At 44.3% G+C, this 10,456-nt stretch overlaps 1 non-coding gene across 1 annotated transcript; it reads left to right on the forward strand.

The window, feature by feature from the left end:
- Positions 1–8,488: 8,488 nt before the first annotated feature.
- On the forward strand, positions 8,489–8,560 carry Trnat-cgu. Its single transcript has one exon. It is a non-coding gene; the product is annotated as a tRNA-Thr (tRNA).
- The last annotated feature ends 1,896 nt before the right edge of the window (positions 8,561–10,456 follow it).

A 10,456-nucleotide genomic window follows, 5' to 3' on the forward strand; every position in this document is an offset into this window, starting at 1 on the left:
TATTGTTTTGTTTTTTTTTAGTTTTGTGCCATAGTTCTGGCTTCTAGAAGTTGTGAAGCTGTCCATTCTCTCAGACGCCACACGGTTTCTCATTTTCCTATTGTTGCGATTCTGAACATCATCGTTTTTTATTGGAAGGTGTGCGTTCCAGCGTCGTCTTTGAAGTGCATTGCTCCACATCGATGCTGAAAGTTTTTCTTGCACTGTAGTGTCGAATCTTTTGGAAGTCACGCACAACTGGTGAAATTTATCGACCGTTATAGCGCGGTCTTTTTAGAACGTGCTACGGACTTTTCTTACAAATGAAACTTCGTGTTTTGCCATTGTGTCGCTAGAACTTATCGGAACGGGTACTTGTTCGTTTTCTGTGATACGACGCTTGTTTTGTGAAAGTATGGGATGTAAAATATGTTTAACTTGCGTGCAATTGCTTCTATTTCGTCAGGTGTGTCAATAGTGTGCATTAATTGCCAAAAGAGGTGCGTGGCAAAAAAAAAGCGCCATAAAGGAGTGGGTGAAGAAATTAGCTAAAGGAGTCAAATTTAACTTTTAATTTACCTTTCAATCATAATGAAATATAAGAACAACGGAAACACGACATAGAATAATGAAAAGACACTGAGTGTGCAGGGGAGTTGGTGATAGGATACTTCAAAGTCGAAGGAAAAAGGGATGTCTTCTCTTACTTTTCTCTTCGACTTATAGGTTTTCTACTTTCCCTCACCACAGTCTCGCGTTTTAAACGTCAAGACATAGATGTTTGTTCGATAATTTTAATAAACCTCATAGACATGAGCACCAACTTCGAACCCCTTATAGATGCCAAAAGTGAGCGCATTATGCTGCTTAAGAAACTGCGATAAGAATCATATAGTTATGAGATAGCGGTCAGGCAAAAAAGCTAATGATGGGTTAGTTGAGTTCATGCCGTTGCTTTTTATGAATACTTTATGCTGTTTGACGTATTGATAGGCCCAGAGCTAACCATCTACGCCTAGTTACATAGCGCTGGGCACAGTGCATTTCTTATACTGTGAAATATCTCACCGTAGGAAACCCTGATACGGAAGGCGTTAAGACGACGTAGCTTAATGTCTCAGCAAAAAAGAAGAAAAAAAGAAAGGGTTTATATATTTAACCGAGCTTTTTGATTAAAACTAGTGAAACAAACATCTACGGCAGACATTTTGGGAAAGAGCTCTCGGGCCGCCATCATTTTGCGACTCGAGCGACCCCTAACAGCCACAAGTCTCTGCCACCCTCCTGAGCTATGGAAACCCGGTCAGCGCGACTCCCCACCAGCATTGTGCATTCGGAGCAGGGCTGGACAGAAATACCCCGGAAATTATTCTTGAATGCATATACTGAAATATGTGTATTTTAAGACCTAAAATACTGATACTGAGATGCATTAATAAGATATTCCTGAGACACTTCTGCAAAAATCGAGAAAAAGTATTCCGAAATACAGATACCGATACCTATAGAAACCAGTGTTAGACAAAATACTTGATGAAAGCATTAGAGTTAAGTTACTAAATACCTGCTTATAAAGTATTTAAAATACGATTTAAGTGACTTTGAATATAAAGTATCGTGAGTAGAGTACAAATACCTAGAAATGTTATTAAGTTAGTTTTGAAGATACTTTTGCATCGCCTAATTTGTATCCACGTCAGTGAAAACACAATTATACGGTTGCACAAATCTAGTTTACCAGAATGGTTTATTAAAACGCAAAAACACAAAATTGCAAAAAAAAAGCAGTCCTACTATAAGGAGCAGGATATCACTGATACATATAATAAAATATTTCTGGGACAAGAAAAAAAGTAATTTCAGTTATAATGACATGGCTGAATATCAAGTCCTACAGCACACCTAAATCCATATTCCCTAAATTGGGAGTTGACTATAAAAGAACCTGGAATAGGGAAATAAGTAAATGAATAACAAAAAAAAATGAAAAACATAATAGACATAGCACTGGTCTCACCTCCTTCAAGTAGGCTGCTTTCAGAACTAAAATGCTTTAAAAGAGCTGTCTTTATTGGGATTAAATGAAACTACCACCGAGCCGCCAAACCTCAGTGGCAGAGCACTGGTCTCGTTTTTTCGACTTCCGGCTGCCGAACGCGTCGGACGTTCTTATCATGAGCTCCGTCGGAGCGGTTTCAGCGGCCCAGTCGGGCCGCGGTAACAGGAATGCTGACGCTGCATCACAGGAGTATGAAATCATTTTGCCGTCGCTGCCATCAGGACCATCTGTTCTACACACGGCATTTTTGCATGCCGACACGAAAGCTCGGCCCTATCGTCTTGAGCATTTTCGGGACGCCCTTGCACGTGTGGCACTTCTCCCAGAGGTGCTCGCTTTGGGGGTGTATCAGTACAATCACGTTTGGGCTGTCACCTTCAAGAGCGCCGAGGGGAAAAAGAAGTTGCTAGCCGTCGCAGACTTCAAAGTCAAGGACGGCTGCTGCGTCGTGGTGCACCCGAGTAACCAGGACACCCGGCTCAAGCTCCACTGGCTGCTGCATCACGTCCCTGACGAAGAGGTACGGGCGGCCCTGGCGCCTTTTGGAAAAGTGACAGGAATCACAAGAGACAAGTGGCGCGTCCCAGGATGCCCGGACATGGGGTCGACAACGCGGTTGGTGTCCCTCAAGTTGGGGCCTGGTGTCACGGTGGACGACCTCCCCCATCAACTGCGTATCGCCGGCGACCTAGCGTTAGTAGTGGTGCCGGGCAGAGCCCCGCTCTGCCTACGGTGCAAGGGCAAGGGCCACATTCGGAGGGAGTGCCGAGTACCGCGCTGTGCGCTCTGCCGTCGCTTTGGCCACGACGAGAGCCAGTGCGTCCGAACCTACGCAAGCGTCGCAGGACCCTTGAGGAGCGACGATAACTTGGAGCGCCTCATGGACGTGGCCGATGCCGAGGAGGCCGCCTCGGGTACTTCCGACAGGGCAGCCCCAAAAGCGGACGTTGCACCAGCACCTGAAGGTGACGGGACGAAAAACACGGTTGACGCAGCACCTGGTACGGACGCTACGAGGCAAGCTAGGCGGTCAGAGGTTCCTACGGCAGAGAACGTTACACCGAGCGGCGCACAAATCAGCGTCGTTAAGGACTCTGCCGTTGACGGATCCATGGTTGACGTGGAGGCCTCGGCAAGTGTCCTTACCATCAAAAGGACTCACGAGGACGCCAGCACGGGCCCCAGCGTGTCAAACCACGAGGAGCCACCTCCGAAGGCGGCCCCCTTCAGGAGGCCACGGCTCAACGTCAAGCCGAAGGTCCCTGGCGACGATGCAAGAGTGGTCAAGCCACCCCCATGAGTGTCCGACCGTGGCTAGCTTGAGGCCTCGGGGTACGCGTGGTGGACAGTCGGACGCTAGTTTCTCGTCGAGACGCAATACACGGCTCCGAACCCGAGGTAACCGCCATGCGGTCTCTCTCCTCCTGGAATGGCACTAAGATTAGAAGCGCCCTTACGCATTGCCACGATAAACGTCCGCGGGATGGCAGCGAGGCGCCGACAATACCAGCTTAGCCGACTGTTCGCGGACAACGAGCTTGATATTGTCGCCGTCCAAGAAACGAAAGTAGAAAGCCAGGAACAGACTGACCGCATGGTGCAACCTTTTCGATCTCGTTTTAATGTATGCGTTGCACATTCTGTTGGTTTGTCAGGGGGTTGCTGTTTATTTATTCGGCAATCGATTGGCATCACAGAGACTGCTGTGATTTTGTGCATTTCCGGTCGTTTTGTGTACTGTGATTTTTCTTTTTCGAATATCGAGTGGCGTGTAATTTGCGTTTATGCGCCAAATCGCGACAGTGAGCGAAAAGTTTTTTTTGAAGGTATAAGGGCGTACCTTGAAAGTGAAAGAATGATTATTCTTTTAGGGGATTTTAATTGTGTGTGCGCGCCAGAGGATCGTGTGAATCAAGTCCCTGTTCGCGACCAGAGTGCCATTTATTTAAGTGATATTATTGCTGAACATGAATTGGAAGACTTCGCGCGCCTTGCCTCCACAGGCAAGGTTCAGTTTACTCATTTTCAGGGTTTCAGTCATGCCCGACTCGATAGAGCTTACATTTCGCTTGATCTCGCCCCGTTATGTGACCTTTATACTGTTCAGCCAGTCTCGTTCAGTGACCACGCGTTAGTAATGTTCAGCCTTGGAAAGAAAGCCAGAAGGCAAAAGTGGAATTGGTCGCTGTGGAAATTAAACGGGAGTCTTGTTCTGGACGAGGTTTTTAAAAGTACAGTTAACAGTTTATTTGAGAAGTTAAAAGAGAATGATCAAATGAAGTGGGGGGTCAAGTGGGAACTGTTTAAAGAGGAGGTAAAAATGAACGCCGTAGAAAGAAGTAGTTTACTCAACTACCAGAGACAGAGGAAGGAGAAAGAGCTCAGGCGTGAATTGGACATTCTTTTAAGCGAAGAAAGCGTTCTGCCCGGCGAGTTCGCGCAGGAAATAAGAAACATCAAGAACCAGTTGAAAATTATTGACGCAGAACGTTACAGAGGGGCCGTCGTGCGTGCGCGAGCCGAAAGACTTTGGTGCAGCGAAAAGCCGACAAAGCGCGCGCTAAGTGACGAACAGAGGTACGCGCGGCAGAATGAGATAAACGAAATCAGCTACGGCCACTCGGTAACGCGTGATAAGATAACAATTCGACGGGCGTTTGTCGAACACTATCGCGAGTTACTTGGGCACTGCGCGCCATTACAGGACTGTTTTGACAGCGAGTTTTTCCTGCTAATGCCCAAGCTAGAAGAGCATCTTTGTATCAGCTTGGAAGCGCCGATTAGTGTCCGCGAAATAGAGCGGGCCATTGACGAGTAAAGCGCAGGAAAGACACCCGGTCCTGACGGCCTAGGCTCCGAGTTTTACAAAATGTTTAAATGGGAATCAGCAAATGCCCTTTACTATGTGCTAACCGAGGCCTATGATTTAAATATTTTGCCGCCATCATTCTTAACAACACACACTGTCCTTATACCCAAGAGCGATGACCCTGTAAAACTTTCGTCCGTGGCATCCTACAGACCTATAAGTCTAGCGAATGTGGACTACAAAATCTACATGAAGGTCCTGGCTCAAAGATTACAGTCCGTAATTAAATGTTTAGTGGGGCCACATCAGACGTGTGGTATAAAAGGGCGTACCATTTGTACGAATATACATGTCGCAAGAAGCATTTTAGAATGCTGCGACGCTTTCTCCAGTCGAGTTGCAATGTTGCAGCTCGACCTGGAGAAAGCGTTCGACCGCGTATCGCATCAAGTTCTTTTCAATATTCTGGAGTATGTTAATGTAGGTAAGTGTTATTCTAGACGGTCTCAAAATGGCTTACAAAAACTGTACTACGCGCTTAATTGTTAATAAGGATGTTAGTGAGAGTGTCGACGTCCGCTGTTCTGTGAGGCAAGGTTGCCCACTGTCGCCCTTGCTTTTTGCTATTTATTTAGAACCCTTTTGTTTGCGACTTCTTCAAGACGAAAGAATTAATGGTTTTAGAATCAAGTCAAGCGAGGTGAAAGTTCTGGCGTACGCGGACGACGTTGCCGTTTTTTGTACAGATCGAGAGAGCGTGCGCGAGGTGGTCACTGCTGCATCTTCTTTTTGCAAAAAATCGGGTAGTCTGATTAACTGGGGAAAATGTGCCGGTTTTTGGCATGGTGACTGGGACGCGACGCCTAGTGTTTTTTTGAACATTCAGTGGACGGCCTTGCCAGTCAAGTATCTCGGGGTGCCGCTCGAATATTATCGAGACAGCTCGCGGTATTGGAACGAGGAGACGGAGAAGGCCCGGACAAAAGCGGAAAGTTGGAAGGGTCGTGAACTCTCGATGTTTGCACGGGCTACTGTATGTAATATGTTTTTGATAGCGAAAGTGTGGTATGTGTTGCAAGCGCTGGCTATATCGCGTATCAACGTGCAAAAGATACACAGAGTATTTGCAGTTTTTATTTGGGGATCAGTTTGGGAGCGCTCTTCCCGCACGAATTTGTTCCGTTCACTGCGATGCGGTGGGTTAGGACTGTCTCACCTGTTTATCCGACAAATTGTTTCTCGGTTTATTTTTCTCCGTGATCAAAATGATGGTTTTTTACGCACAGTTATTCAAGTAAGAATGCGAAATATTCTACCAGAGTTTGTGGTGTCTTCGAGTACCGAAGCGAGTGGCAGTGTCCGGGGTTACCTGCGAGAAGTTCTTCTATCTTTTAAGATGTTGAAGGTGCGTTTTTCTTTAGAATACCTGAGTAATGTAACGCGAAAGAGGTTGTATAAAGATTTAGTTGACGTCTTATTGCCCGTACCCCTTTACAGATCTCTGTATTCGGAGGGAACGGGTCAGGATGTACTAAAAAGAGTTAAAAGAATGCCGATAAGATCAGCGGTTAAATCCCTTTTCTTTGGACTACACAGCGGCACACTCCCTGTGAAGTCGCGGCTCGAGAGTAGGGGGATATATGTTACATGGACAACCAACTGCCTGCTCTTTAAAAGACCAGAGACCATAGAGCATGTCTTCATTGAATGCTGGGACGCGGTTTTTTATTGGGATATTCTCCAGCGCACACTAAAAAAGGACCTTCCTGTAACTCCGTTCGGTATTCGGTTTTTGCCTATCGAAAATGAAGGTGGGGTTCCGTTCGACATGATTATGGTACTTGGTCTTCACAGTATTTGGAAAACGAGAATGGCTGTGCGCCATGCGGACGTCGATGTACGCTCAGTGCGAGAAAACTTTATTGAGAGCCTGGCATACATTCGAGCAGTTTTTGCGGCACAGCCTGAACCCCCTGACTGGTTGCCGCTTCTAAAAAAGGTGGTGTGCCTTAAACTATTTTAGATGTAACCGCGCTGGTCTAGCGGAGGTTGTCGGTTTCTCTTTTAACACTCTCATGTGTGTACTTGGTGCAATTGTCAAAACAGGCAATAAAGAAAAAAAAAAAAAAAGAGCACTGGTCTTGTAAACCAGGGGTCGTGGGTTCGATCCTCACTGGCGGCTTCAACTTTTGGGGACGAGATAGAATGACAAGTTACAAATTGATTGTGCTCCAATTTCAACGCGGAATTTTCCAGTATCGCAACCCTCCCTTCCCTAGATCATAGGTCGAAATGAAGCAGCCATTTCTTTTTGAACAATGAGTCATAGAGGCGATATAGACCTGCTTCGTAAAATACAAAACTTAAGTTGTCCATATTTCACTGTTTTTTTTTTCATTCCACGGGAAATACGGCCTTCACGTTTTAACGCGATACGAACCTTAGCTATATGTTCGGTATTTCGTGAAGCCGGAAAAATAACTTGGTTTTATGAATTTTAAATACGTCGTTTAAAAGAAGGAACATAAATGTCAGTGTACCCTGTTTTGCGCTATCGGCAATAAACCAAGATTTGTTAGTAGTTCGACGACCAAGTGTGGTATCTCCTAAAAGTTTTTTTTTTGCTTTCACTAGGCAAATACTTCAAGGCTTTCTTGAGAAATACTAATTTTACAAGGTATTTATTTGTTACATATTTAACCTGCGCGTTCCAGCTCAGGTCATATGCAAATAAAGCACCAAGATACTTATATTCAGTGGCCCTACGCAGGTCTACACCATTAACACTGAACGTAAACTCAAGAGTATAATTTTAGTCTTTTTAGACATTTAGAAACACTTTTGTCTGATTTTAGAGTCATTCTACAGATATCGCATTAATCGGCTACCTTTTTCAGATATTATTTTAATAGAATTTGGTCAACTTGGCTTGTTCTTTCTCGTTAGATAACAGTCCTCGGTAAATCGCTTTGTATTATAATCGATGCCATTGACAATGTCGTTCATATACACCAAAAAAAAGTGGTGCCCAAACGAAATCTTTAGTGACATTAGGCAGCACCTCAACAGGTCCAGATGCGGGTCCTTCATAATATAGAAATAGGAACCGACTTCGAAACTAGTCCTAAATCCAAGATACTATAGGACCCTCACTCATAATGTGTGTCAATTTTTCAAGTTCAGCGAGTGAAACACGATTTCCGGCTAGTCTAAAAATATCACATCTATCTGGATTTTTTTGTTTACACATGTCGAAAAGTCATGAAGAGTCTCGACCAGCTCTGTGACAGTTGATAATTCACTCCTGAAGCCGGGCTGCTACGCGCATGCCTCGAAATTTATGTTAATTCCATATGGTATCTTAAAGCATGCCAATAAAAAAACGCTATATTTGTCATTTTGATCTGATATCTGATATTCGTGCCTGATCAAATCTGATATTCTTACCTCAATCGGAAATGAGTGTGCCGATTTTCTCCTTTCTCTAAAGAAATTTCAAGGGCACAATCTGGGACAAAGTATAATGACATTTTAAAAACACCTAAGGATGCGCGAGATTTATCATGTCTTTCAGAAAGTCTATCACGTTCTAGGAACGACAGCAAGGCCCTAGTCTCTCCTACGCAGTACGTGGAAGCGGAGCCACTATAGCTCAGTGGTAGAGCACTGGTCTCGTAAACCAGGGGTCGTGAGTTCAAACCTCACTGGCGGCAACCAGTTTTTGCATTTGTGAGTGTTGTGAGTATCTTACCACTGTGAGTGATGTGGGACGCGAACCAATATATAAAATTATACACAATAAAAATATATACAAAAAAAAATGCGGAAAATTTATATGTTAAATAATGCAGGTACAGCGCGTGTCGTTTTCATTAATCCGAAATATTATGACACCTGGGTCTCGAGTATAGATGGTGCTTACTAGCGCCGATGTTTTCGATGGCCCGTGGTATTTTGTAAAATAATATACGAATATAACGACTTTCTTTTTCGTGACTTCTCCGAGGTCATGTCTATTCGTTAGTTCTTTGGGCAATCTGGATGTTTTACTCAAAAGATCGGCTCCGTGCCTCTGGTGTTTCAGTTTATTCCTTGTAAAACCTTTCACACAGTATGATCAAAGTTTTCAGACCACGTAATCTAAGGACCGTAATAGAGCACATTCGCAAAAACGCGGAGGGGTTGAGCCGAGCGCAGAGTTGGAGTGTAACGCCATTGCGCCCGAGTTACGTGATTTCAAGATGGCAACTGGGGCCCACCCCTTACAGAAATGTCATATATGACCCAGATATATTTGATATAGGGCCGTATATGGGCATATAAGTTGACATATACGGTCGTATATTACCATACAAGGGCTGAAATCAGGGCAGTTATGGTAAGGTGGCACCATATATGACGACATATATTGCCAGATAAAGTCATATAAGGTGGCAGTGGCTGCCATATATGACAGTATGGGATGCCTGATACTCCTGTATATGGGACTATATGGTGCCAGTCAACATGTAGATGCAGGTAGCACTCCGCGTCGGCCGGTATCGGGCCTACGCCGGCCCACCCATGGTAACAGGATGGCAGCGCCTGGCCATGGGCACCGGGGAGCTACCGGCCCCGGCCGGCGTCGGGGTTTCGTCTTGCTCATTCGCCAGTCCAGCCGTAGAAGTTACAGTGACTGGCCGGCATCGGGTTTTTGCTGTCTTTGCTGGCTAGTCTTTCCATGGAGGTTCCAGTAACTGGCCGACATCGGTATTTTGCTGTCTTTGATGGCCGGTATTTACGGAAGTTCAGTAACTGGCCGGCACCGGTATTTTGCTGTCTTTGATGGCCAGTATTTACATGGAAGTTCAATAACTCGCCGGCATCGGTATTTTGCTGTCTTTGATGGGCAGTATTTACATGGAAGTTCAGTGACTGGTCGGCATCGGCGCTTTGCTGTTCGCAGGCTGGCGATCCCCGGGAACTCCCGTTTATTGACCGGCATTGTTCTATTTTTTTTGCCTTTTTCACTACGCAGTCACGTCATTGAGATTCTGACGAACTGCGGCGATTCATATGTAGAGAGTGGAAATGTTTGCGTTGATCAATCCTTCGTAAATGACTGCCGACGCTGGCGTATTTGATTCCACCATGGCAAGGCTGACGTGTTTTATCGCGAAAACGTGAAACAAAAAAAAAAACACAACAAACAATGCCGTGAGGAAGAACGGTGCCGGAAGAACGGTGCCGGAAGGACGGTGCCGACGACAGCATAAGCATAGAAAATATTTAAAATTATAAAAACTAATACACAAAAGTGAGAAAAATTTTAAAATATTTAAAACGAATTAAAAAAGGTGAGAGAAAATATCTAAAATAATAAAAAGTAATACTAAAAGATGAGAAAAAAATATTTAAAATAAAAACTAATACAAAGAGGTGAGAAAAAATATTTAAAATAATACAAAAACACAAAATAATACAAAATAATACAAAAAGGTGAGAAAAAAAATTTAAAATAAAAACGAATACAAACAGGTGAGATAAAATATTTAAAATAATAAGAACGAATACAAAAAGGTGATAAAAAACATTTAAAATAAACAAAAAAGTGAAAAAAAACAAAAAAA

This window comes from Ixodes scapularis, unplaced genomic scaffold (assembly GCF_016920785.2).
Source record: "Ixodes scapularis isolate PalLabHiFi unplaced genomic scaffold, ASM1692078v2 ptg002371l_1__unscaffolded, whole genome shotgun sequence".
Taxonomy (NCBI): Eukaryota; Metazoa; Arthropoda; class Arachnida; order Ixodida; family Ixodidae; genus Ixodes; species Ixodes scapularis.